At 40.7% G+C, this 26917-nt stretch overlaps 1 protein-coding gene across 5 annotated transcripts in view; it reads left to right on the forward strand.

Annotated features, from left to right (window-relative positions):
• The window catches only part of RARB (retinoic acid receptor beta), an 802273-nt gene that overhangs the window by 361718 nt on the left and 413638 nt on the right, over positions 1-26917 (forward strand). Inside the window, exon 3 of one of the 5 annotated variants that reach the window (XM_069088507.1) lies at positions 18823-18962. The exons of the other annotated variants lie outside the window; for them this stretch is intronic. The gene's annotated coding sequence lies outside the window, so the exon portion shown is untranslated. The remainder of the gene's footprint in view (positions 1-18822; positions 18963-26917) is intronic. 5 annotated transcript variants of the gene reach the window in all.

Raw genomic sequence — 26917 nt, forward strand, 5'->3', positions numbered from 1 at the left:
GATGGATGGATGGATGGATGGATGGATGGATGGATGGATGGATGGATTAATGAAATAGTAAAGGTTGTCTAATCCTGATTCTTCTCTTGGGTGATCTGTAAGGAGAGCTTGGTGGATATTAGTCACACTGGGGAAGGGGTATTAGTAGTCACTGTTTTTGAACATTGGTTTGTCCAAATGCCTTTGCTCATCATAACAGGGAAGAGAAAGCTACTCAGGAACCAGAGGCTTGCACAGAAATTTGCAAGCCAAATAGTTACGCAAGGTGAGACAAAAGACAGAAAAAGTCAAGTTTCAAGAAAGGTTAGCAGTCTTCCAGCCAAGTGAAACAAGACACAGTCAGAGCCAACTATCTTCCCCCTCAAGTTCCCAATCGTCCCTTGTTTGACTTGGGTTATTCACTATTTAACAGCAAGCCTTCGGGTAACTTGGCTCACTCTAGAGATATCACACTTTCCTTTAAAAAAAAAAATTGAGCTTTAGAAGAAAAATCTTGGCGTCGTCTTATTTCTTTTTAAACATTTTTGTCAGCCGAAGGGCCTTGCAGTCGTCTTGTTTATGCAATGCTTTCGCTGTACATTTTTATCGTGGCCATGTTTATGTTGCATGTCTAATTAGCTTCAACATACCAGATGAATTGTCTAAACCCGTCTGGCATGCCATAATTTTGCAAAGCTTCTCATCTGCTAAAAAATATATTTGGGATGGTTTTAGATTTCAGGAATCAAAAGGCGTTGATGGATCTGGTTCACCAGAGGAATTATTTTAAGGGGGGTACTGGGTGGAGTCACTTGCCAAGCTGGCTGGTTGCAGCAGAGAGGAGGCCCAAATGGCTTTTGCAATTCTGATTTGAGAGCTTGAGCCAAAAGCATCAGCTCTTATTTTTCCTTGAAAATGAAGGGAAACAAATTGTGTTGCTGAGAAAGCCTTTTGCCATTGCCAAGATCAAGGAGGCACACCTTATAACAAGTCTTGCATAGAAGGCATTAGGAGCCATTGTGGGAGGGAGGGGGAAAAAAGACTTAGAAGAGGAGAAATTAGAGGAATTAGGCCAGGTTGCCCCAATCTCCACCCCACTCCAATCCTCCATTCCCCCATTTTCAACTCTCTGTTGAATGCAGTAGAAAGGGGAACGAACATTTTTCAAATCCTGACTGTGTCTCTAACTACATATGTGATCTTAAGCTAGGCCCTCTCTGGGCTTCAGTTTCTTCATCAGTAAAATGAAGGTGTTGCTAAGGGATTCTTAACCCTTTTTGGGTCTTCAATCACCTGCCATTCATGTGAAAAAAAAATCTGAATATTTTTGTCTACTTCAAGTCAACAGTTTGTCAAGGTGATCAAAAGTGTTGATGCAATTTTAGACCATGTTTAAAAAGGCATGATGTTAAGAACAGAGTATGTTCCAGACCTGCTGTGCCTTGTCCTGTTCAAGTCATACCTCGATTACTGTTCACAGTTCTGGAAATTATGTTTTAAGAAGCACATCGACAAACAGATGGCAAGGGGGAGAAAGCTATGTCGTACAGAGATCAGTAAAATCTGTGGATGTTTAGCCAAGAGAAAAAAAGACTTAGAGGGGACATGATGTCTGTCTTCAAGTATTTGAAAGGATGTCACACAGAAGAGGGATCAAACTTATTCTGGTTAATCCCAGAGAGAAGAACTAGAAGCAGAGTTAGAAATCATAGACAATAAGGCTTAGACTTGATGTAAAGCAGAATCTTCCTAATGATGAATGCTGTACAAAAGTCAAATGAATTATTCTAGGAGACAGTGGCTTATCCATCATTGGAATTCCCCTAGGGAAGGCTAGATGACCATTTGTTGATGATATTATCTATTAGTTCAATCCAATAAATATTTGTTAAATGCCTGCTCTGTTCCAGGCACTGTGAGTTGTTGAGGATACAACAGCAAAGCCAAAATAATCCCTGAATTCAATGAGTTTACATTCTGTTGTGGAGTAGTTCTGGTCAGCTATGACCTGGGCTAAGTGACCTATCTGGTCTCTTCTAACTATGATTCTTTGATTCTCTCATGCTGTGATTGTTCCGTTTTTAGCTAGTTGACCAGCAGAGATATGGGCATAAGGAGAGGACATGGGAACCGGTATGCAAGGCACATAGTGCAGAATTAGTAGGTCTACTCAAACAACTACTCATTGTTGTCCCCACCAAACTACAGCTTCAAATTCCAGGTGGAGATACTACATGGGGAGGGAAGAGTTCTGATGCAGTAAAGGAATGAGGTAGACTTTCTATTACAATTCTACCATGAAAGAATACTGTCTTAGAAGGAACGATTGGGTGGTGGAAACTGTCCTGTCACTGTTTCCTATTGGGGTGTTCTCTCTGACCGCATGTTGATTTTCTTGGATTTAGAGCACTCTTCCATATGCCTTTGTTTTCCTCTAGCCTAGCCTTTGGATGTTGCCTTGCTGGGATATGACATCCTGTTAACTCCTTTGGATCACAGCTTGGATCAGATCCTTCTCTTGTGCTCTTTGCAAGACTATTCTCCATTCCTCATGCCCCAAAGAGGTAGAGATTCACTCTTTGGCAGGTATGATCCATAAATGCAAATTGTTTGATTCAAGGAAATGCAAGAAATATTTATTATATTTTATCAATTGTAGTTTTAAAACAATTGTTCGATTTTTCTTATACCTCTCTAATTTGGCTTTAAAAATCCTTCTTGAGGGGCAGCTAGGTGGTGCAGTGAATAGAGCATCAGCCCTGGAGTCAGGAGGACCTGAGTTCAAATTCGGCCTCAGACACAACACAAAAACTAGCCGCGTGACTTTGGGCAAGTCACTTAACCCCAATTGCCCTGCCCTCCCCCTCCAAAGACATAAAGCAAAAATAAAATAATATCCTTCCTGAGCTCTTCCAAGAATGCTTTCTGTGCTTGAGACCAGTTCATATTCCCTTTTGAGGTTTCAGATGTGGGTCAATGCTGTCCTATTCTGGATTTACATTTTGATCTTCCCTTTCTTCATTGTAAAATTCTATGGTTTTTGCTTTTCCAATTTGCTTTTTGCCTATTGTGACTGCCTAATTCCTGGCTTTTAAAGTGGATCTCTGCTTCTGGGGCACAGGAGGTTCTGTCCCATGCTTCTTGTGCTGGGAGTTAGGGGCCTGGTTACTGGCTTTGTGTACTGTGACCTCTGGTTCTGTCAGTTAGAAGCTATATAATGCTGCAGCTCACCTGGTGCTGAGCTGGAGCTGGCTGATGTGTGCCAAGGTTGAAGCCAGCTCTTTCTGTGTTTCCAGGGGTTACACTGAAGCTCACAGTGTGAGGTGTGGAGGAGGGGTGGTCTGTCCACTTCAGGTCTCCATCTCCCCAACCCTGGACTGGAGCTCAGGTGGGCTCAGCCTCTGGTGGGCACCCATCTGTGCCGTACAAAGGCGCATCTGAGTCCTGGTATTGGTGCCTTCTGGCTCCACCCCCTTGGAGCTCAGGATCTCCCACTGGTTTGCTGAGGTGGGACACCTCCTGTCCTGCACTGGTCCCCTTCAGCCACAGCAAGACGGATTCACCCTGTTGATCTCCCTAGCCTCCTGAGCCAAAAGACAGCTGTACCCCTTTCTGTTGGTTCCACTATTTCAGGATTTTTCCTGGGACAATATTCTCTGAGTTTTTCAAGGTCAGAAAGGGGGTGGGGAGGATGAGAACACTTATGGTTTTCTCCTGGAAGTTCAAGTAGGTGACTTTCAAACATTTAGTCTGTGGGCTGCTAGTTCCAGGAGTAACTGCTGCCGCTGCCTCAAGCCCAGAGCTTGTCTCTCACCCAGCTCCAACAGACCCTCCTCATCTTGCTCTGAGAGGTTTGGAAATCAACACTGCCATGAGCCATTCAGTTCACCAGGGCTGACTCCAGCTCCTTTATGGTCTGGTCTGTGATGGTGCAGCCTGCCCATTGTGCATTCCTCCCAACCAGCTCAACAAATCCTTCCCATTGACTTTCCGTGTTGCCCTGGGCTGGAAATCTGCCACACTCCATCTCCTAGTGGATTCTGCCACTCTAAAATTTGTTCACATTCCCTTTTTAGAGGTATCTGAAGAAATTTATGGGAGATCTCAGGTGAGTCCCTGCTTTCACTCTGCTCTCTTGGCTCTACCTCCAAAAACATTTATTATCATTTATTATTAAGACTTAATACCTTAATTTTATACCAGGTAACATGCTAAGCTTTGAAGGAAATCAGAGTTGATAAGATGCTTTTGTGATAATTTCATTCAGGAACTCAGCTAAGGTCCTCTCTAAAACTCTTTATGAAATTTAAAATGAGTTTATGCCTTGGTGTGACTTATTGATTTTTTTAAAAATAGGGCCAGTACTTTATGCTTTATAAAATCTGATTTACAATAGGTATTGATATTTCCAATTTACCTGCTACGTGTGACCATTCCTTATCCACCCCCACAACTACTGGTGCTTCCCCACCAAAATTCCATTGTTTTTCTTTTGTATATATTTTAAATATGTATGTTTTCCCCAATAGAATGTAAGCTTGTTGAAGGCAAGGATCGTTTCATTCATATCTTTTTATGCTAGTACCCCCCATCATCAAATATTTTATCAAGTTCCTCATTGTATAAATACAAATGCTTTGTACTTAATTTGCACTTAATAATCTTCTATTTCAACACATATCTTCCTTCCCCAAAAGTATTTTGTAAGTCCTGGAGGAAAGGGCCTGTTTCTTTCTATTTTTGTCTTTGTTTCTCCTCTACCTAGGATAGGTATTCTTTTTACCTGCAGCAGGTACTTAATATTTGTCTAATTGAATTGCCTTTGAATAATACCATGCTAAGTAGTGTCAGGGGAGATAGAAGGTAACAGTTGTCAAGAGGACTATCATCATGGTTTGGGTTTGTTGTGTTTTTCCAGCCTCTGTAGTGAATAGCTCTCAGTAGAGAGTTGATGGACTCTCCTTTAGTTGCAAAAACCTGGCAGCTTAATAGGAGGAAACCTGAGTAACATGGCCAAATTGACTAGCTAAGTGTAAAGGTATTAAATGGCCCGACTACACAGTGGGAGCAGAGTCTCTTTAGGGAAAGGAAAGGTTTGGATTTCAAGAGAGAAGACATGTATATAAAACATTACATATGAAAAGTAAAATAACAATATCAACTTTAAACATATAGGATAACAGCACAAAATGATGTCCAAGGTCTCTTTCAATTCTCAGCCTATGGGCTTAGAATCCTAAGACATCAGTAGATTTGTCACATGTAAGTAACAAATAACAGAGACACTGAAGCTTATAAGCTCATAGTAAGGTGAGATCACTGTACTTGAGGCTAGTGTTGTTCTAGAATGCTTTAGAAACAGAGGGAATTTATTGTGGAACATTAAGAAAGAGTTGAGTTCACAGAACGGTAGACAGAGTGTGAGCAAAGGTAAATAATTTGAAACACAAATCATGTGTTCAGAGTACAATGGGGATTCCAATCTGACTTGACAAGAAAGTTTTTATGGAAGAACAATGAGAGAAAACTGAGAAGGTATTTTAGGTTTAGAATGTGAAAGACCTTGAATGCCAAGCTAAGGATTTTGGATATGTCTATCAGTAATAGAGGGACCATTGGAGCTTTCGTAATTTGAAAGCACAAAATGGAACGAGTTTAACTTTTTTATTTTGGTAGAGAGACAATGAGACTGTTTCAAGATAAACTCTCATTCTCAGGAAAGAAGTATTGGTCACAGGCAGACTCTTTGAAGTTGTCCCTGTAGTAATGATCCTGCCCAGCTCTTTTTGATGTGACTTACTTCTACCAGTTTCTTTATGTTTCTGAATTACTTGTTGTCTTCCTGTTTGATAAATTTAATACAAACAAACTTTGGGGACTTTGTCCAAAAGTAATTCAAGCAATACTAATGATATCAAATGGGGGCTCCTAAAGTTAATTTCTCTTTTCTTTCATGGTGAAATGACTTTCAGTAGACAGATGATGGAGTCTCCTTTAGTTTCAAAAGCCTAGAAACTTAATAGGAAGGAGGAAAACTGAGAAACCTGGACAAATTGATTAGCTAAGTATAAGGGTATTGAGTAGCCAAAGGACCCAATGGGAGCAAAGTCTATTTAGGGAAAGGAAAGAAAGTTTTGGTTTCATTAAAGAAGGGACCTATTTCCTTTATAGCCCCATTAAAGGGCAACATGTTATAATGAGAAGAGCATTGACTTTGGAAGGAGGTCACATTACCAGCTATGTGACCACAGGCAATTCACTTAACATCTCTGAGTTTCAGTTTCTTCTATCATTTGGGAATGATAATATCTGTAGGACTTACCTCTCAGTGTGGGATAGTGGATCAAGAACTGTTCTAGAAGCTGTCAAGGGCTTGCCTGTGACACTTGGGATTCGTAGCCCTGAGCAAGTCACTTAATGTTCTAGAGCCGTGGTGTCAAACTCATGTAGAGACCGGTTCTACTAAACCCTAGATAATGATCTCCATGGCTGTATGTTGGCTTTGTTGTTGTCCAACATTTTGTGATCCCATTTGGGGTTTTCTTTTCAAAAATATTGGAGTGGTTTGCCATTTGCTTCTCCAGCTCATTTGACAGATGAAGAAACTGAGGCAAACAGGGTTAAATGACTTACCCAGGGTCACAGAGCTAGTAAGTGTATCAAACTGGATTGGAACTCAGATCTTCCTGACTCTAAGCCTAGCACCCTATCCATTTCACCACCTAGCTCCCCCTAGATATTGACTTAGAAAACCATATAATAATATTATCTGTGTTGTATTATATTTTATTTATTTGTTAAATATTTCCCAATTGCATTTTAATCTGCTTCAGGCCACACCCAGGGGTGTTGTGGGCCACATGGTACTTGATGCCTCAGTTCTAGACAACTTCTTAAGAATGCAAGTTATAGAAAGGGTGGTGACCCATACTGATTGGGGGAATTTTCTAGCCTGGAAGTTCCCTGAACCAATGAATTCATAAGTTTATTCTCTATCACTATTTTCAGTAAAGGATTATTTTGAGAAACAAATGAGACAGATGTAAAGCACTTGGCAAATTTTAAAGCACCATATGAATGTCCGTTGTTATTCATTTAAGTTGTTATAAATTATAAAGTATTTTTTGTTGAAATTGATGAAATAGTGTGGGAATGGGAACAGGTCTGACTGTGTCTCTGACTTCAGGTTTTCTTCCATTCAAATAAACCATAACAATAAGCTATATCTTCAGGAAATGAAGCATCTTGCTTTCCCACTGGTGCCTGACCACAGTGCAATGCCTTCTCATCCCTAAGCCATCCCAGGCTTTCCTCCTTGACTAAGCAGAAGCATTCTGTAAGAGCTAAAGGCAGGGGCTGATGGAGGCTGAAGGAAGCTTCTGCTGGGCAGGACTGCAGGGCCATGCTCTATGAAAAGAGCCATTGTCTCCAGAAAGCAAAGCCATGTGACTCAGAGACCCCCTTTCACCTCCAATTGAATGTGATGTCTCATCCAAGGGAGGCATAGCTGGACACCTGAAGATAAAAGCCATAAGCAGACCATGGTCATGGAGGATTTGTTTTGACTTCAGATTATAGACCTCGGGTTTACTCTGAATTCTTGTCTTTGGGAAGCAAGAAGTCTTTTTTTAAGGGATTCCCAAACATCTAGAGGAGTCCCTAGAGTCAGAATGGGGATTTGGAGACCCTTGAGGGATACTCATATTACAGAATTGTGCAGATGAAAGAAGATGGAAGGGGGAAGAAATTGCTCGAAGTACATTGTTCCTTTCTTCCTCAAGGCTTTGGGACGAGCCTTTTTCAGACAGTGCTATAATAGTAAGAAAAAAGGAGGAGGAAAGTGGTGAAGATAAAGCCCTGCCAGAAGCTGCAATTTACACGTTGGTTTGTAAATTGCTACTCCTCCATGCTGATTGTCTGTGTTGTGCCAACATGTTCCCGATAACACAAAAAACTCGCTAATATTTAACACATGTTTACTTCACACTGTTTTCATTTAAACCTTAGAAATAAGCCAGGGCTCTATTTAGCAACATGAGTCACTCTCCTGATTGACTTGTTCAAGGCTTGATTTTTGAGTAAGGATGCTGGGCAAGGGAAAGAGTGGGAGAGGTAGAAATGGGAAGCCCTGTGGAAGCCAGAGATTCTGTAATGGCTTCTTCAAGCTCTGATGTTTGTTTGATCTGGGATCTTATCAGTCTAGAGGCCTCCTTCCCCCAACCATGGTCTTGAAGTCAAGAAGTTCTGAGTTTGAAACCTACCTCAAACACCTGTTCGCTGTATGACCTTAGATACATTACTTCAATCTCTTTGTCCCTCAAAACCCTCAGCTTCAAAATGAGGGGGTTAGAATTAGTGGCCTCCAAAGTCCAATTCTAATTTATGACCCATTGATGCAGATCATAATCTGTCCATGCCTGCCCCACTGGCCACAACTTGTATCTGTATAGTCCTATGCATTTTTATTACAATCAATTCTTAATTGTGTGAGTGTGTTTATCAGACCTAGAATTTCATTAGTATATGGACCTTCCAGTTAGGAATTCCTTCTTCCAATATAAATCAACACCTACTATCTAACCTGATTTCTTACACAGTTGCCTGTGGTGGTCAAGTGACTTTTTCCAATGTTCTACAGCCAATGTGTGTCAGAAAAGACTTGAACCCAGGTACTCCATACTCCGAGGTTAACTCTTTATGCACTATGATGCATTGACTCTTTACCTCATACTTAATCTGTTTTCTTTTGGGGGCAATTGTTTTTTTCCCAGGATCTACATTTTAATATATCAGAATGTGCTGGTTTGATGAAACTCATCCATGTCAAGTGCCATAATAATGATGAAGAGAAGCAGGAAGAGAGGACAGGGAGGAGAAAGAGAACTATCATTTATTTAGTGCCTTATGGTTTGCTAAGCTCTTTAGAACATCATCTTTTTGGATCCTCACTATAGTGCTGGGAGGTATTTTACATATATCTTTATTTTACAGATAAAGAAATCAAGGCAGACAAAGGTTAAATGACTTGTGCAGAATTACAGAATTAGGAAGTATCTGAGGCCAGATTTGAACTCAGGTCTTCTAGATTCCAGGTCCAGCATTCTATCCACTAAACCACTCAGCTGACTTTCCTCAAAATCACCTTGCCTTTACTCTACATATAAGTGCATGATTAGCGATATTTGTGCAGGTTGTTTTCCCAAAAAGAATATAAATAGCTCAAGGACAGGGACTGCTTAATTTTTTGTCTTTAGATCCCTAGCACCTAGCACAGAGCCTGACAAAAAGCAGAGGATTAATAGATACTTGTTGGTTGATTGATGGATGGATGCCATACCTCCCGTCACCTAGAAGAGGATTCTTTTATAAAGAAAATAATTATCCCCATTTTATCTGATTTAAAAAAAACACACATTTTCATAAATCAGGGTGTGCTAGTCTACCTAAGCTAGCAAAGTGCTAATAGTGAGTTGGGGTGGGGACAGCAATGTAGTCGACTGGCTGAGAGTAGCTAAGCCATGAGGGGGTCTATCCCTTGCCCATTTGGGGCATAAGGAAGAGTCCATATGGCAGAGTAGAGGAGGAAGAAGGCTGCTTTGTGGTGGCAATCAAAAGGGCAAGGCCCAGGGATGGTGATGGTCACTGAACAGAAGCCCCCTCCCAGTCAAGAAGCTTCTCTCCAGTCCATCTTTTCAACTGCCAAGGTGAGATTCACTGAAGGCAAGTCTGTCCCTGTCACACACTACCCCCTTCCTACTTTTCAATAAACCCCAGTGGCTCCTTATGACCTCCAGAATCAAATATAAAATTCTTTGTTTGTCTTTTAAAGCCCTTCCAACCTGTCTAGTCTTTTCCCATTTTATTCTTTCACATACTTGGAAATCCAGCTACACTAACCTTGCTGTTCCCCTCACACAACACTCCAGCTCCCATATCTCTGACTTTTCTAACACTCTCCCTCTTCATCTCCACCACCTGGATTCACTGACTTCTTTCAAGATTCAACTCGAATCCCACCAATCTTCTGCAAAGATTCTTTTGCAGTCCTCCTACGCTTACTGGCTTCCTCCTGAGATAACTTCTGTTCTACCCTGTCTATATTTTGTATGTACCTAATTATTTACAGCAGCTCAGTGGCCAGTAGATAGAGTATAGAGCCTGGAGTCAGGAAGACCTCAGCTGGGGTGACCCTGGGCAAGTCATTTAATACCGTTTGCCCTAGTTTCCTCTTCTGTAAAATGAGCTGGAGAAGGAAATGAAAAACCACTCCATTATTTTTGCCAAGAAAACCCCAAATGGGGTCATGAAGAGTCAAACATGACTGATAATGAATAAAAACAAATGATTTACATGTTGTCTCCCCCATTAAAATAGGAACTCCTCGAGGACAGGAATTGTTTTCATCTTTCTTTTCCTTCCCAGTCCTGACCATAGTGCCTGCCACGTAGTCTGCACTTAATAAATGGTCACTGACTGACTAACTCTATGTTGGTCCCATACTAGCTATGTCTGAGTGGAGCTTTGACTCGGGGTCCAAGCTGGGGCCAAAGACAGAGTCCACATTTGCCACTCGGTTAGTATGCTCACTTCCCTATCACCACCTTTGGACTCTCAGTTTCCAAGCTCGCTGGCGTCTGAGCTGGCATAGGGTCTGCTTCTCATGGGAGCTATCCATCTTCCACAAAGCTGTGATACCTTCAGTGAAGAGCCTGGCCTACGACGGAAGAGAGTCCTAGTGTTATAGCTCTGACTGGAGTCTAGCAGCAACAAGGGACTTTTCTTTAGCATTTGTCCAGTTCGAGAAACAAGGCCTGTTGAGATAAAGGGTCAGCTGAATATACACAGGTCTGAAAGATCTCCAGTTCCTGGATAAGTCACCTTAACTTTCTCAGCATCAGTTTCCTGGTCCGTACAATGGGAATGATAATAATGTGTACTTCTCTGGGTTGTCATGAGGACCAGAGGAGACAATGTATGTAAAGCACTTTGAAGGGTTTAAAACACTATATAAATGTTAGCTATTATTATTGTTATAATGACCTGAACATGCAAGAGCCATAGATGTGGTCCTAATGTAACCAAATCCATAAGAGAGACAGTGTGGGACCTTCCTCAAATTCAAGAAGACAGGTTCCTCTCCCACCTTCGATAAACACTAGACAAATCATTCAGCGTCCCAGTGTTCTGAACTCTCTCTAGATGTCTTTCTCTACCATGTCCCAGCTGCATTCTCCCCCTGGAGGATCCCTCCCCTATACTTGGAGGCCTATTCTTTCTGGAACCTCCATTTTAAGGAAGCCTAGCCCATACTACTCTGTTCACTCATTTATCCCTTTCCAAACTCCTCTCCTGACTCTAGGGACTACTTTCTCCACCATATTCTCCTCTTCCCATCACTCCATTTTTCATCTGCCTTATATGTTTTGTCCTTCTTCCCCTATTAGAATGTTAAGTTCCTCGAACAATCACGAACTATGCCCAAAGGGCTGTAAAACTGTGAATATCCTTTGATCTAGCAATGCCACTACTAGGTCTGTATCCCAAAGAAAGCAAAGGAAAAGGAACTATATGTATTAAAAATATTTATAGCAGCTTCTTTTGTGGTGGCCAAGAATCAGAAACGGAGGGGATGCCTATCAGTTGAGGGATGGCTGAATAAGTTGTGGCCTATAAGTGTGATGGAATAACTATTGTTCTATAAGAAATGAGGGGGGGTGGCTAGGTGGCTCTTTGAGTAAAGCGCCGGCCCCAGAGTCAGGAGGACCCGAGTTCAGTTCTGGCCTCAGACACAACACCCACACAAAATAACTAGCTGTGTAACCTTGGGCAAGTTACTTAACCCCAATTGCCCTCCAAAAAGCAAAAAAAAAAAAAAAAAAAAAAAAGAAAAAGAAATGAGGAAGGAGGTGATTTCAGGGAAAAAAAAAAACCCATGGCAAGACCTGTAAGAACTGATGCACAGTGAAATGAGAAGAACCTGGAGATCATTGTACACAGTGACAGCAATATCGCTTATGAAATTTGTTGAAATTGTGAAAGACTTGGTTACTCTACCAAGTCAGTGATTCAAGACAATTCCAAAGGACTCATGATGAACAACTGCTATCTGCCTCCAGAGACAGAACTGATGAAGTCCGAGGATGAAATGAAGTATATTTTTTTCACTTTCCTCTTTTTTTTGCAATATGGCTAATATGGAAATGTGTTTTGAATGATTTCGCATGTATAATTGATATCATATTGTTTGCCCTCTCAGTAGCTGGAGAAGGAAGGGGAGTGTATCTAGAACTTAAACTTTTAAAAGAAGAGAGTGCTAAAAATAAATAATATTTTTCAAAAGGAATATCATCTCCTCGAGGTCAGAGACTGCCTTTCTTTTTGTTACTATTTGCATCCCCATGACTTAGCACAGTGCCTGGCACATAATAATTGCTTGACAAATTGTTGACTTGTTGACCCGAATAAGCAGAGGAGGTGCTGACCTACACTGCTGGAGAGAGCTCCTTCACATGAAAATTGAAATTACAGTTTCAGGACCTAAGTACAGTAAAGTGCCTCTAAGTGAATCCAACCTAGACAAACACAGTAGAATTCTCTAAGAATGCCTCTCTGGAGGGGGGGAGGAGAAAGGGGGATGTAGTCTTGCAGTTTTCTAGTCATGGCGTGAGTTGTCAGTCAACTGGACCTTTTTGGTTTCCTCCTTAAATCTATAGATAGAGTGTCCCAAAAGTCTTAAACTACAACAAAACTGTTGGAACACCCTGTACATTTATTTTGTGTCTGGATAAAATCAGTATAATTGATATGGTTGCCTTTTCTTCCATCTATTGCCCATTTTTCCATATCAGTAACTTGTTTAAATAAATCAAGTTGGGGTTCCTTTAATTTCATGCCACGTTTCTTTTTTCCCCTCTTTTCCACACTTTGCCCTGTGTATTCATTTTTATCTCTGCTCTAACAAGGCAGTGGTTCAATAGCACATGGGTAGCAGAAAAATTCCTTCATATTAAGTTGTATATTCATTATATTTAATTGTGGACATATTATATTCCACCCTCCTCAACCTTCCAGGAAAATGTAACTCTTCAAAGTCAGGGACTGTTTCACTTTTTTTTTTAATCAGTCAGTCAGCACTTATTAGGCACCTACTATGTACCAGGCATTGTGCTAAGTCCTGGGCATACAAAGAAAGGCAAAACACAGTCCTTGACCCCAAGGATATTCCATTTCTTTTTTTTTTAAGCAGTCGGGGTTAAGTAACTTGCTCAAGGTTACATGGCCAGTTATTTCTGGGTGTGGTGTCTGAGTGTCTGAGCCTGGGATTCAATCTCCAGGTTATCCCAACACTGGAGCCGATGCTCTTACTCGCTGAGCCACCTGGCCACCCCGGGATATTCCATTTCTAATGGGGGACACAACATTCAAACAACTGGGCATATAATATATAAGATGAAGGTCATCTGATGGAAGAAAGTAGGAGCAGACAGTGGGGGATGGGGTAAGGAAGAGCTGGAAAGACCAGGAAACAGCTGAAGAAGGTGGGATTTGAGCTGAGTATTGAAGAAAGCCAGAGAAACACAGGGGGAGGTTTTTCTCTCCAGTACTTCAACCCACCATTGTACGTAGTTAATAAACAGCTTTGAATTGAATTACTGGATTGAATTAGCCACTCAGACTTGAGGTAGATTACACATTATATCAAACATAATACACCTTGGGGTGATGAGGTTTCTCTGGACCAAACAGGGGCTCAAGCACAAGAGAGGGGCCATTCCAAGAAGGGGTCAGATAGGTGACAGAGCAATCCGTGAAATGGCAATGAGCTCTTGGAAGGCATGCTCTGTAGGTCTCAGAACCCTGTAATATCTAGGTCCTTGAGACTGTTTCATAGGGCTCTACCTATCAAAATGGCCCCGTAGTATTTGCTCATTCTATCTTGCTCAGACTATGGGCTTAGTGGTAGCATGAACTCGGCAGAGTTTTAGGTTTGTAATATTGGTTCACTCTCGCAGGAAGAAAAGATTGGAGAGTAAGATGCAAGACACACATCTCCCTTGGACTACGAAATACTAGCATGCCATTATCTCAGGTGCCTCAGTTTCCCAACTCCATATAGATGATATACCAGCATGGGGGGAGTGGTCATCACTGGCTTTACAAGTCTGGGTCCTATTCCAACTTTTGGCTAGTATGTGCGATTTTCACCTCTTCTAGAAAGACATGATAGCCCCCTGAAAGCCCAGAGGGACTAGTCACAAGGGATAACAATCAGTGGGGAAGCTGTCAATCCATGGCAGGTCCATGCCTCATCTCAATGTGTGCATGAGGAGAGGCAGGGATGGAACATGGAAGAATATTAATGGCCCCAGTACAGAAAACAAGAGAAGTCCCTGTTGACTTGTTTTCCTTGTGACATAGTCTGGACTGTAATTTGATGGGTGAACCCCATCCCGTGGATGTTTTGAGTCTGAGACAGTTCTATTTGTGTGTGTGTGTATGCGTGCATTCATGTGCGTGTGTACATGTGTGCATATGAGTGTGTTTAAGATGAGTGATATGGATCTTTAGACCAACAACAAGTAAACTGTTTGGGAAAAGAGAAATTGCTTTCTGGGAAAGAGGGATGAGATAGAAAGGGAATTTCTGGCTCATAGGAATTTACACAGAAGAGGAGATAGTCTGCAAAATGCCTGAATGCTTGGTAGTGCCACTATACTAACAGTACAGAGCCCTCATTGTCCTGAGCCAGGGAATCTCTTTTTTACATACATTCACAACCCTCCTAGCAGTCTATTAGAGGTTATAATTTAGTGAGCAGCTGGGAATGCATTGAGCTAAATTGAAAGAAGCAGCCGCTAAGCTTCCTTGATGGCGAATGACAAGGAGTGAAAGGCATGTGGCTGAGACCCTGGGAGAGTTGGATTTCCTGTGTAAATCCCCAACTAGATTTTCCATTTTTCCCTCTGCTTCTCCTGAGTGAGTTGGCCAAGCTGGGCCATTTAGGGTTTATTTTCTTTTGTTTTGTTTTTCACCATCAGACCAAGAACATAGAAAAGCAGCATGGCATAGTGGGCAGAGAGCTGACCTTGAAGCCAGCGAGGCTTGGGTTCAGGTCTCCTCTGTTATATACTCATAGTGTGACCCTGTGCAAGGCACCTTCTCAGTTCTCTAGGCAACTGTATTAAGACTAAGTTAACAAAGATGCCAACCTATATTAATGGGGGGGGGGGAGTTTCCTCAACAGTGAAAATATGGGTCTGGTCTCTTTCTCTAGACCAAGAATGCACCACACATAGTTTACCTAATCTTCTATTCCAGCATTCCTGGGGATGAAATGGGGATGGTAGCCCTAGACAATACAAGACCATAGGCCACTGGTTCACCGCTTAGCACAGTAGTACATTGTTGGCACATCTAAGGTCTCTGTATTCTATATACTCAAACTCTGAGAGTATCATTTGGAGAGTTCCAAATTCATAAAATAATAAATTACTCTATGGGGCTTCCCTGGGATATAGTTATCAAACAGAACTTCCAGAACGGAGATTCAGAAATGCCTTCATTTTTCCAGAAGTCTCCCAGTCTGGCTCTAGCTTGTGACCATAAGCTGTGCTTTAGGAAGGTCCTTTTGGCAGCTGAATGGAAGATGGACTATGGCCAAGCAACCAACACCAGAAATAATCCAGGCATGAGGTGATGAGAGCCTGAACCACTATATGAGAGGAGCCTATGAGAAGGCTAAGATTTATGAGTGGAATCAAAAGGCCCTCCCACGTGGACAATAGCCACATGAAGTCGTCCAACAAAATTTGTTGAAAAATAATGACCAAACAAATTACTACGTCATGTAGATTTCTTCATGCAAACAGACTTGTTTATGATGGAATTTAGGACTGAGTCATTGCCATCCAACATTATAAAAAGACTATCCTTCAGGAGCCCAAATTTAGGGATCAATGTAGATTATTCATCAGCTAGATGGCATGGTGGATAGAGTGTTGAGCCTGGAGTCAGGAAGATCTGAGTTAAAATTTGACTTCAAACACTTACTAGCTGTGTGCCCCTGGGCAAATCACTTAACCCTGTTGCCTCAGTTTCCTCATCTGTAAAATTAGCTGGAGAAGGACATAGCAAACCACTCAAGTCTTTGCCAAGAAAACCCCAAATGGGATCATAAAGAGTCAGACAGGACTGAAACAACTGAATGACAAACAAGTACATGCAATGAAATGATAGAAACTCTGCATCTTATCAATGCTAGCTTTAAAACCTTAGCCCCTACCAAATACCCGGCAGTACATGAGCTGGTGGTTTGGCTTATACACTAGAAGCTAACTATCTTTCATGAACTAATAAATAACAAATCTATATACTATAAAGAGAGAACTCCATTATCTTGGAGAACTGAACCAGTAGCTGTATTGGAACCCAGGTCATTATCACAGACCTAAGTACTGCCACCATTTCTCAGAAGTAGCATAAACCTAGAAAAGTTTAACAATGTTTTAATAGATGCTACCATATTAAATTATTAAACTACTTCCATATTACATTGAATGAAAAACTTTAGAAATAGAGACCACCTTTCGGAAGACATTAAAATCATATGGGAACAGGATTAGGTACATGTCAACCCTGTTTTTTCATCTGCTATTATAATTTAAGGTTGCTTGCAGTGAGCCTATAGAAGATGACCCTCAATGCCAAGACTTTAGGTCACCCACAGAAGCCATTTATTTTGTCTACAGAACATTACAAATAAAGTAATAATAAGAAGTGTTGTAGCTGGTCTCGGGGCTGTTTCTTGGTGCTGTGGATAGGGTGCTTGACCTGTAGTTAGGGAGATCTGAGTTAAAATCTAACTTAAAGCACATACTAGATGTATCACCTTGGGCATGTCACTTAACTTATGTCTGCCTCAGTTTCTTCCTCTGTAAAATGGAGATAATAATAGCACCTACCTTGTAGGATTGTTGCAACGATCAAGTGAGGTAACATGTAAAATGCTTTGTGAATCTTAGAGCACGTTATAGAGGTTAACTATTCTTATTCTTATGACTTTTCCCTGATGGAAAAAAAGATGAGAACAACATAATATTACTTTTAAACATTAATAATAGATGTCCTCAAACTTCTACTCATCAGACAAAACTCCTATCTCCAAAGTAGGTGGAATGAAAAGACTTCTAAGTATAGAGACTTACTAGACAAATTTAAAACCAGGCTGGAACAGGACAGAATTTGTGTCCTGACTGCAGCCCTTTCTTCTGCTGACATTGTGCTGAACAGGCTTCCATTGAACCCACAGAAGATCAGTTTACATCCAATATTCTTCTTACTCAATTATAAAAGTAGATCAAATGAGTGAGATGCTTAGCACGGTATTGGCACAAACTCAGCATTTAATAAATGCTTAGGCAGCTAGGTGATACAGTGGATAGAGCACTGGAGTTCTTATCAGAAAGACTAGTGTTCATGAGTTCAAATCCAACCTCGGACACTTACTAGCTGTGTGACCCTAGGCAAGTCACTTAACTCTGTTTGCATGGAGAGGAAAGGGCAAACCACTCAAGTATCTATGCCAAGAAAACCCCAAAATGGAAAGTCAGACACAACTTAAATGACGGAACAACAATTAATACTTGTCTCCTACCTCCCATCCTCATCCTCCCCCCTGCCATTCTGGACTTCCAGTATTGTACTCCATCTGCTCCATTTCCTAATATTCCATGGTTTCTCCAGTCTTACTGGAGAGGGGGTAGGAGATTCGCCAGCAAAGGAATGAGGAAAAGATGACTAATATAGATAATATAGATTCTGGATACCAGACTCTGGCTAGATCAAATTAGATAATTCCTTTACTTTGGTGACTTTGGTCAATCTCAGGTGCACTGTGCATTTGAACATCAGTGGATAGGAGAAGGCTGAGGAAGTCTGTAGATTTCCTGGTTATTACAACTCTGTCCCTGTGCCCCAGCCTGAAAAGGTTGTTGTCAATGGCAGATGATTCACAAGATAAGAGAAACACTCCTTGTGCTGGGTTATCTCAGCATATTATTTGCATTTTCAATGTCTTTATTGGCTCCCTGTAAAGCAAAATATTGACTATAAAATTGCTATTTTGGTCTTCCAAGCTGTACCACCTGGTTTTTGTTCTTCCTGACTTAATGGTCTTATGCTCTCCTATTACAGCTGTCTTATTGTTCCTTTGACAAGTATCCCCAGCAAACAGAGTTTCCAAAATAATGGTCATAATCTTTAATAGTTAATGGCCTGTTATGCTGTCCCAGTAGAAAACCAGGAATATATACTGCACATCTCATTAAACAGATTAAGGGTAGGAAGCCTAAAGCAGTCAAGAAGAGATTCCAGTGCCACGTACCAATAAAGAGCCTAGAGCCATTTTGTAAAAGCCCTACAGATTGTTCTGTTGGGTCATATTGAAAGTGATCAGTTTCCAAGCAGCATAGAGGGCCAATTTTGGACTCAGAAAGTCCTGCATCTAACATATGCTGGCTAGATTTTGGCAAATCACTTAGCCTCTGAGTATCCCAATCAAATCTCTAAGACTAAATTATAGACTTTTATCAATACATATCAGTGGAGGTAGATCCCACACCTAGAGTTCTTATATCAGTGGAATCATTGGATTCCATTCCTGCCACACAGATCCAGACAATCTAATTTTATTCCAAAAAGGAACAGTAATTTCATACGAAACTACCTCAGATGCTGCCAAGTCTGAAAAAAAAAGTTTAATAAATTTCCCTTCTCTTATTCCAGTGGGCACAGGAAACAAGAGAAAATACAGTTTGATTCCAATTCTATTTTTGTATTTTTCAGAGACCACTGATTTTCTTGACTATTCACTGGCTCTTTAGAAAATAAAAGAATGTCAAATATATGCTAATCTCTGAAGATGCCTTTCTAAAAACTCATGCTGGAAGGACGAAGATAGGGCCAGCCCCAAGCAAAATGATTGGGTAAAATTCGTATTTGTCTGATCCATTGTCTCCCTTTTGACACACTCTCCAAAACTCTATTCCTTTCTTTTCCCTTTTTCCTTTATTGAAACTCTCCTGTCCTGTATCTCATTCCCTATACATTTGACTCTCAATGTTAGAAGATGACCTGATAATCTGATAAAATATATTTTTTCTACCAGTGTATAACACTTTAGTTATACATCTTACAGTCCTCCCACAGCTAAACCACTGATCTTAGTACTTAAGAGATTTTGTATAGATATGATATGAAGTGAGTTGTCATTGAAGAGTGGAAATGTGTGTTATTATCACTGTTTCTCTCAGTAATACTGCTTCAACCCCTAAGTCAATTATACCATCACATTTCTATTGCATTCCCATTCAGAAACATAACTAAGACAGAGCAATGGGGATCTTACAACGGGGTATCCAAATATGGAGGGCATTTGCACTCTTTTGACAGTATAGAAACAACTAAGTTTAGTGCCAAGTTAATAAGAATAATCCATTAGGATAGGATGCTATTGATTGGCATACTTTCTCCATCTTCCAACCTCACCTGAGGTGGTAGCCTACCCAATTGTAGCCTCATATTGTCTCACAATTTCTACTCATGGAGTGTATTGATAATCTGTCGACAAGCATTTATTAAGCACCTTTGTTCTAGGTTCATGGACCCCTATATACAGAAAGATTTTAGAGACTCTTTGAAACAGGATGGGGGAAAAGTTTTTATCTTCACTAACTTGTAACAGAAGTTTAGCATTTGCTTCAATTATGAATTATTTAATTATAAAAACTAACATTCTGAGAAGGGGTCCATATGTTTCACCAGACTGCCAAAGGGGTGCCTACAAGGCTAGATGACATTTATATTTGTGTCCCTTTGGCACATGATTCAGCCTTGTCTTATGGAACAGCACACAGATGAGATGACAAAGTGTTGGTATTTGGTCTAGCTCTCCATATTAATGAAATTGTAAACACTTTGCCCCTATTTATGAGCATTGGAGCTTGGCCGCAGTGAGTTCCAAATTCAGCCCTTAAAAAATTTACTATACAGTGTACCAAGCCAAGAGAAACCAGTTCCACTCTAAGATTGATGTCTCTAAACACATATAAACACACACATGCATGCCCATGCACAAGCACACACAGATACACACACACACAAACACACACACACTACCACCACCATCACCAGGCTAGGACTTTTTTGTTTCAGGAAGGAAGAGGCTCCCTAGGGAAGACCCAGGCTCTCTGTAGCTGCCATGTTCCAGCACCCACTCCAGGGGTTTCATCACTGACTGCATTGAAGAAGGGGGCTAGCAGCGCCCAGACTGCTCTAGGGGAGATCACAGTTCAGGGAAAGCCCAGACCAGTGAGCTCCTTTGGATCTGCAGATATTTGAGCTCAGAAAGAGGCATTTTGGACTTAGGAGGGATGGGTTGGGATGGAGGCTAGAATCAAATTCTACACATTAAGACCCACTGATGCAACATGATTGCCTTGTTAATCTGTTATAAATGCCACATTAACCAGAGTTGTTTCACCTGATCCTTCAGCATTCTCTATTTTTTTTAAGTGGGTCTCATAAAACCAGCTTGGGAAAGCTTTATCTTGCTTCCATCAAAAGCTCATATTCAGAGAATGCAAGTAGTTGAGAATCAACTCATTATTCTAGAGATGTAATGTGGCATAATGGACCCGATCCTCTATCTGCCTTTGAATCCCATTGCTAACAGTAGCCCCGTGACCGCTGAAGATTGATTCCCTTAACTTCTCTGAGCCTCATCTGGAACACGAGGATAACAATACCTAATAGAATCTACCATGATAAGGCATGGTGGGGTCCTATTCCGAGAATGTTCATTAAATGCTTTGCAAACCTTAAAATGCTATATAGATGTCAGCTTGTTTAGGGGAGAAGGGTGGGAAATTAAGGGCAAGGAAGAGGCTCAAATCTGTTATTTCGTCGGTAGAAGGACGGCCAATGAAGAAGCTCCATCTACCAATTAAGATGAGCACCTGCTTTGCAGCTTCCAGATGCCTGGGGGTATCAAGAGACTGTGTAGCTTGTCTGAGGTTACATAGACACTCTCTTAGACCACAGATTTCAGTTTGGAAGGGACAGGAGAGACCATACAGTCTGACCCCTTGATTTTACTGGGATTCTAACCCAAGCTGTTAGCATTATCTTCACCTTCTTTTTCATCAGTCTTATTTGAAAAGAATTGCATAAGCTCAATGATAAAATATTCTGGCTTTTAGGCAAAGAGGTGTGGCTGCTGCGAAGGCATCAGAAACATCTGTAAATGAGAAAAATAGAAAATGACTGAAGGAAAAATAATTGCTTTCTTAAGTAGAAAAGCTCTTTGTCTTAAACAGGTAGAAGTGAGAGTGCCTACCAGACAAGATGAATTCCCTTCTTCTAAAACTCCAGCTTGCGGGGCTGGTCTTCGGGGGGGATGCCCCATGCTAGTCCCATCCCTGGATGACTAACTCTGTGGGCTCAGGGTTCTCCCGAGCTGCTTTGACTATACTGCCCCAGCCATCCCACTTAGGATTCTCTCTCTTTCATGGCGGTGCATCTGGTCACAGAGTACATCTCACCCTTTGCCTTTCCACTTGGCAGGCGCTGAATGCAGGTGCTGTTTTCCTGAATCAAAGGACTGTATTTAGCTTTGGGCTTCTGCCGGAAACTTTTAGGGTTAAACAATAATTCAAGGGAAGAATATCTGTCCTGTGCCACCGCTTGCAACGTCTATCTGACTGCCTTTCTCTTTTGCTGGGATGAACTCCACAAACACCTTCATCACTACCCTTCTTTGGAGAATATCTCTAGCCATTTTCTCTTGGTGAAACAGAAAGCATACTTATGTCATGGAGGGGAGGGGAATGGTCATGGAGAAGGAAATCAAGTCTTCTTTGCCCCCTCAAAACCCCACCCAATATGCCACTTTTTCTTTAAAAGAACCACTTCCCCCACTCCAGATGCCTTCATCTCTTTGGTGCATAAGGGTATACTAAGTTGAATCTATAAACAGAACCCACTAATTAAGAGTAATTGCTTAGGAGATTGGTACAGACTATTCAGAATCCGATGCGTGTCCCTTTCAGATATCCATTAGCCGCTAATAAGACACTGCCGATGTGCCAGTCTGTTTCCTGTTTCCTTCTATTGTGCGTTTATTGCCATATATGGACCAATCGGATGTGGTGAACAATAAGTGGATGTCCTTCTGCTCCCTAAACATTTCTCAAAGGAATGTTTGCTATTAGATTGCTTTCTCTGTTTAGTTTCACATCAGTATGTTAATAAAGAAAACATAACACTGTGAAGTTTTGAGGGGGGGGGGTTCTCTCAGTTGCTACCATACTGGTTTATTGCTTTATCTCTTTGCATAGGTAAGAAAATAAGAAATGCAAACATCTCACTGCAACTTGATCTGTGGAAAATGAAACATTCTTCCTCCCACCTTCCCCCCCCTTAAAAAAAGTTCCATCTAAATTTTTTAAGTCGTTATAAATTCAGCATGAAGATCATGTTGCTATATTTGACTGATTTACACTAGAGTCTTGGCAAAAGACCCTGAATTATTCATGACTTCCCCCATGTGATACCATAAGCCAGGATACCAGAAATTATATCCGTCATTGGGGTTTAGAAAGTGAAATACTTTAAATACTCAGTAGGTATCTAGATAGCTGGAGAGTTGTTTTTTTGGTTTGGTTTGGTTTTTTTTCCCTGTGTCTGATTTTGACTCAGTCTGCTTTAAATGAGTGCTGAATTTCAGGTCAGAGGACCTTGGTTTGAATGTCAGCTCTTCTCTTTTATATGACCTTAATTAAGCAAGTCACTTCTTTTGGTTTCCTCGTCTGTTAAACCAGAAATGGGCTAGATGGTTTCCATGTTCTCCTTAAGTTCTAAATCTATGTTCCTTTAATCCTACCATCTTGTAGTCTTGAGAAATCTCGATTAAGAGGGAAGAGAAGTGTAAATGGATTAGCATGCATATAGCGCCTACTATGTGCCAAATATTGTGCTAAGGACTTTTTATAATTAGGATCTCATTTGATCCTTATTATTATCCCCATTTTCCAGTGGAGGAAACTTAGGCAAATCGAGCTTAATTGACTTGCCCAGAGTCACTTAACTAGCAAGGATCTTCCTGACTCTGAGACCAGTGCTTTAACCTCTACATCACCAGCCATTTTACTGAGCCCAGATCAATCTGTTGAATTCAAATCAACAGAACTTTATTTAGCATCTACTTTGTATTAAAGGCCATAGGTAGAAAGACAAACACACACAGAGATTCCTTCTCTCAGAGAGCTTAAGTTCCTTTGGGGGTTGGGAGAAGAAAAATGATCATGTGTAGAGACAAGAAAATGCTAAATGTCTAAAATAGTTTGGGGGATGGAAGGAGAAAAAGCACTAAGAGCTTAGGGGAGTACAGAAGGCTTCTTGGAGGAGGTGACATTTGAATTGAACCTGAAGGGAGCCAGGCATTCCAGGAGGCAGCAGTTAGGAGGAATAAGAAGGCCATCCAGAAGACACTGGAGTCCCACGTGTGCAAAGAAAGAGGAGAGAATGCCGTGAATGAGGAGCAGCAATCTTCAAATCAAAGAGTGTTGACTAACCACTCTGCCCAGAACATAGCATCTATGAAAGGGAGTATGTCTGGAAAGAGAGGTTGGAGCCAAATTTTAAAGAATTTTAAATGGTTTGCTCATTTTGAAATTGATTCAATGAATGACATAATTAATGTAAGTGATTAATTGGTCCCTTGTGCTCTGTACAAGTCCAGAGTAGTTTTGTTTTGAAATACCAATGAGACAACTACAGATATGTGATTTTGACTTTCTTTTCATGAATGCAGGAACTAGAAGACGGATGCCATACAATACAGTTTATGAAGTCAATGTAAATACTACCCCCAGAAAAAAGTAAACATTTCATTCTGTACAACAGAACTCAGGAAACCCACTTCTTACAATATCACTGAAGCTCCATATGTTAAACGGATATGAGTGACTTCCATGTCCAAATCCACACATGCAGCAGAGAAAGAGTATCTTGGCAGCAGAAGTTTTGTATATGTTTATTAAAACAATTTAAATTGATGCTCGGGGCTTTAACACATTGACCCATGAACTCATCAGATTTTAGAAGTTAAGCAAGAGTGAGAGGAAGTAAGAGTTGAATGGGACTTCCTGTGAAAATCCAAAGCTCTTTAGGAATAAACATGAGTTTAGAGATAGGAGTTTTCCACTGGCATCATATCCAATGCCTATAAATGTGCCCAAGATTTCCTTACCCACCCCACCCTGATCCTGCCATCCCTATTAGCTGTGGCTCTATATTACTGTTGATCACATTTTCCTCTGGGATATTGTCTCTTTTCTGGACTTTTGTGACACTGCTTTGCTGTTTTTTCTGTTTGACTACTTTTTGGTATCCTTTGCTGGTTCTTCCTTCATATCATGCCCATTAACTGTTCGTGTTTCCCAGTACTCTATCAGGGCCTTCCTCTCTTTTTACTCTATTCTGTCTCACTTGGTGATTTCATCCTTGAGTTCAATGATCATATATAAATAAATTATTCCCAGATCTGCACATCTATCCCTAATCTCTCTATTCTGAGGTCCAGTCCTGTGGACTCTTTGTTGGCATCTCAAATTGGAAGTCTTTCAATCATGTAAAACTCAACGTGTCTACAGCAGAACTTATTGTCTCTCCCTCAAATCCCTCCCCTCTTCACAATTTCCCTATTACTGTGACACACACAGCCATATTCCCAATAACCCAAGCTTGCAACCTCAATGCCATCCTCAAATCTTCTCTTCACATATCCAGTCTATTACCAGATCTTGTCATATCCACCATCACAAGAACTCTTATATAGATCTCTGCTCACATAGTCACCAACCACCACATGCAGGACATCATCCCCTCATCTTCCAGGTTTCTCTTCATCCCAATCCATCCTCTAACCAGCTGCCAAAGGGATTTTCTAAAACACAGGTCTGACCTTCCTACCCCACTACTCAATTAACTCCAGTAGCTTTCTGTTTCTTCTAGGATCAAAGATAAAATTCTCTGTTTGGCGTTTAAGTTCTTCCTCCACCTGGCCTCTTACACTTTACTTCCTTCTTCACACTCTTCCATCTAGTGACACAATTGCAGTTACTTGAGTATGATGCTCTATTTCCCATGTCCATACTCTTGCCTAGGCTGTGCCCACTTCCTGGAGTGCCTTATTCCCTCAGCTCCACGTCCTGACTTCCCTGGACTTTTTCAGGACTTGGTTTAAATCTGGCTTTCTGCAAGAGATTTTCCCCAATATTAACCCTCTCATCCTCAGCACCCAACTGCTAGTGCCTTCCCTTGGAGATTACTTTCTATGTACTCTGTAAATATCTTGTATGTAAGTAGGTATTTGCATGTTTTCTACTTCATATGAATGAAAACCCCTTTAGAGTTGTGATATTTAGTCATTTCAGTCATGTCCATCTCTTTGTGACCCCAATTGGCGTTTTCTTGTCAAAGATACTGGGCTGGTTTGCCATTTCCTTGTCCAGCTCATTTTACAAATGAGGAAACTCATCTATAGTGGTGTGCCTAGGGTCACACAGCTAGGAAATGTCTGAGACCAGATTTGAACTCATGAAAATGAGTCTTCCTGAGTCCAGTCTGGGCACTCTATGAACTGTATTACCTAGCTGCCCTTTAAATTAGGGAATACCTTTATTTTACTTTGACTCCCCAGTAGTAAACACAATGCTCACTTAATAAAGTTTGTGGACTAACAAAATTTCAATATTTAGTGGCTCTTGGGGAATCTGTCACAGAAGAGTATAAAAGAGATGATAGATTTAGATCTAAAAGGGGCTTTAGAAGTCATTGAGTCTAATCCCCTAATCTTTCAGTTGGGGAAACAGACCCAGAGAGACTGTGACTTCCCAAGATCACACTAATAATAAGTGTCTAAGAAGTACAATACCAAAGCTCCCAATTTCTCATTATATTCTAGTCATTGGTCTCTAATCCAGAGCAAGCAGAAGGACTTAACCTGGGGTCTGTGAATTTATTGTTTTTAATTAATTTAACTGTATTTCAATATAAAAAAATTCCTTTGTAATTCTGTGTGTTTTATTTTTGTGCATTTAAAAATGTGACTCTGAGAAGCGGTACATAGGCTTCACTATACTGAGTCAAAGGGGTCAATGACACACAAAAAATTCAGAACCTCTTCTCTAGAGACCAGGTCAACATAAACTTGGTATTCTTTGATTAGATTCTATGAACACTTACTAAGCACCTCAATACATTAAGTACTGGGGATACAAAGTCAACATCCCTGACCTAAGGGAACTCACCTTCTGCAAAGGGAACAGAGCATGTCAGCTTAGAAGGAAATACATACAAAATAATAAAAAGTGATTTCAAGAAGGCTAACAATTCCTCAGAGTAGGAAATAGCTGTTGGGGGAAAGTAACATAAGAGTAGTTCTCAAATGCTTTCCAGGAAGTTTTTTTGGAAGACCAGTTTACAGACACACCAAGAGAACTTTAGTGTAGCTATCTTCTGACCACGCTTCCAACATGGACTATTCCCATTTTTGGTCATCTTTGCAAATTTCCTAGCTGTGAGATAAAAGCTCACGATTGCTTTGATTTTTTAGTTCTTTCACTTTTAGTGATTTTGGAAAAATAAATCTTTGTTATGATTACTAATAGTTTTATGTTTCTTTTAAGGTGAATTGTGTTATTTTTGACACTTGTTAAAAATGCCTCTTGGCCTTATATTTCTGTTAATTCCATATGCATATATTTATATGCATTTATTTATCAAGTTTTAAACTCTTATTGAAGATATTTAATACAAAGGTTTTCTCCCCAATTTACCACTTACCTTCATGTTGTCGTATTGATTTTGTTTGTGCAAA

The sequence above is a fragment of the Petaurus breviceps genome, unplaced genomic scaffold (assembly GCF_028583685.1).
Source record: "Petaurus breviceps papuanus isolate PSGF00001 unplaced genomic scaffold, PetGlider_PUasm1.0 185, whole genome shotgun sequence".
Classification (NCBI taxonomy): domain Eukaryota; kingdom Metazoa; phylum Chordata; class Mammalia; order Diprotodontia; family Petauridae; genus Petaurus; species Petaurus breviceps.